The sequence below is a fragment of the Lepisosteus platostomus genome, chromosome 15, assembly GCF_059453375.1.
Source record: "Lepisosteus platostomus isolate fLepPlt1 chromosome 15, fLepPlt1.hap1, whole genome shotgun sequence".
Lineage (NCBI taxonomy): Eukaryota > Metazoa > Chordata > Actinopteri > Semionotiformes > Lepisosteidae > Lepisosteus > Lepisosteus platostomus.
In genome coordinates this window covers 792,652-794,912 of record NC_142625.1, presented here as the reverse complement: position 1 = coordinate 794,912, position 2,261 = coordinate 792,652, and the positions used below count along the sequence as shown (strand labels likewise).

General features: G+C 49.2%; 1 non-coding gene across 1 annotated transcript; it reads right to left on the bottom strand.

Moving 5' to 3' along the window:
* Window positions 1-491: 491 nt before the first annotated feature.
* Window positions 492-685, bottom strand: LOC148647460 (U2 spliceosomal RNA). The gene has a single exon (XR_015926885.1). It is a non-coding gene; the product is annotated as a U2 spliceosomal RNA (small nuclear RNA).
* Window positions 686-2,261: the final 1,576 nt, after the last annotated feature.

Genomic DNA, 2,261 nt, shown 5'->3' with positions numbered 1-2,261 from the left:
AGGGAGGGACGGGGACGCGCGCGCACACACACACGCCTGCCTGCCTGCCTGCCTGCCTGCCGAAAAAAAAGAAAGAAAAGGTGGATATACTAAGTTTTTGGGAGGGAAAACGCCCAGCTGTCGAAAGGGGCCCGCCTGCAGGGACGGGGACGGACACACACGCAAGCAAGCAAGCAAGCAAGCAAGCAAGCAAGCAAGCAAGCCACGCCTGCCTCCCTGGGAAAAGGCTGAAAAACCTAAGTTTTTTGGAGGGAAAACGCACGGGAGCCGAAAAGGGGGCCGGCCTGCTTGCCCAGAGAGTCGAGACGCGGGAAAGCGCACAGAGGGAGCACGGGAACCGAGAGGGCGAGAGAGAGACAGAACACAGAGACACACAGATGGGGGACGAGGGACGAGACCCGAGAAGAAGGAGCTCCAGTCCACTTCGCTTGCTCGCTCGCTCGCTCGCTAGCTAGCTAGCTACCTACGTCTGTCTTTTCACCGCTGAGAGAAGGTGGTGCACCGCTCCCGGAGGCGCTGCAATACCGGGCCGATGCGTGGAGAGGACGGAGCAAGCTCCTGATCCAGCTCCCTGTTCCAAAAATCCGTTTAATATGTGGTCCCCCGATGGGGGACGTATCAGATATTAAACTGATAAGAACAGATTTTTTTTTTTTTTTTTTTATTACAAGAATACAAAAGGGAACAATTCTCAACACTCACTGACAACACATGAACCACACATTACACCAAAGACACAAATACCACAACACTATCATTTACCATATAACACCACACTTCCCTAATCTCCGCCCTTATTCAAAACCACCCCTCCCATACCCGAGTATTTACATTCCAGCCAAAAATGTTTAACATCCGTAACATAAACCTATCCTATCCACATAATTCACACACAGACAAATACAGGTGATCCCCTTCTTTCCTATGACCTTTTGCCTGAATTCCGTCAGGTCAACCAACACAAACCCTTCCACCTCTCTTTAGCGGCCGAAAAACCCCACCGCACAATGTCTCTTTTGACTCGCGTCCGGATGTCTGTTTTAATCCTCCCTACCACTTCCCCACTCGTGAGATACACGGCATGCCTAACCACCTCATCCCTGGATGCCCAAATATGGAATTTAGTCAAGCTAACTACAAACCAGAGCAAAAAATTAGCACTCCATTTCCTAACCCCCGGCACCCCTTTCATAATAAGTGCGTAAGTCAGAATAAAGTCCCTTGTGGCTAAAAAACACAGAGTGGCACACTGTCCCCACACTTCTCTCGCAAAACCGCACTCCCAAAAGGCATGCCTTATTGATTCAATTTCCTTGCACCCCTGCCTAGGACACAAAGGCTGTCGCGACAGTCTGTGCTTAACCATTATCTCCCTAACCGGTAACCTTCCCCACACACCAAACCAATTTAAATCTTTAAATCGGTTATCCAATCCCCGAGGTTGAGTTCTCACCCATACTTCCCGTGCAACCCCAACTACTGCCTGTTTTTCCTCCTTTCTAATCAGTTCGTACATTTGCCTGTGATCCAAAGCTATTTTCTCCTTCCTGACCTGTGGGTGCGTCTTTACCCACCCCACAAGGTGTCTGTAATGCCAGGGTAACTTCTCCGCTTTAGGAGTTGTATTAGACCACACCACCAAGTGGCGCATCGCATGCGATAACCACAAAAGTGCGAAAAACCGACACGGATGAGACACATTCACATTTAACAGTGTGCATGAACGAGCAACAAAAATGCAGTCCAACTTCAAAGGGATGTCCGGTACTCCCCTCCCTCCCTCCTCCACCTTTCTGTACATGTCTCCCCTTTTGATATACTCATACCTCTTGCCCCAGACAAAGCCAAAGACAGCCCTTACCACCTCTCTTCTGAAACAAGCCGGTAACGGAAAAACCTCCGCCAGATATAAAAGAAGCGGCAAGATATCCGCTTTCAACACCAAAACCTTCCCCCCTAGGGAGAGCGTCTGCTGTCTCCACATACCCAACTTCTGATATAGTTTGGGGAGTTTAGACTCCCAGTTCAGCCTTGCCGAATTCTCAGATTGAAACAGGACTCCCAAAACTTTGACAGGCCCTTCAGCGACTGGGAGACCCCCGACTGCCTCCCTCCTATTCTTCCAAACCCCAAAATACTTAATAGTGCACTTATTAAGATTTAAAAAAGCCCCTGTCCCAGCCGAAAAAACCTTGACAACCTCTAGCACTCTTAAAACACTATGATCTGTAACTAAAAACAAGGCGATGTCATCTGCGTAG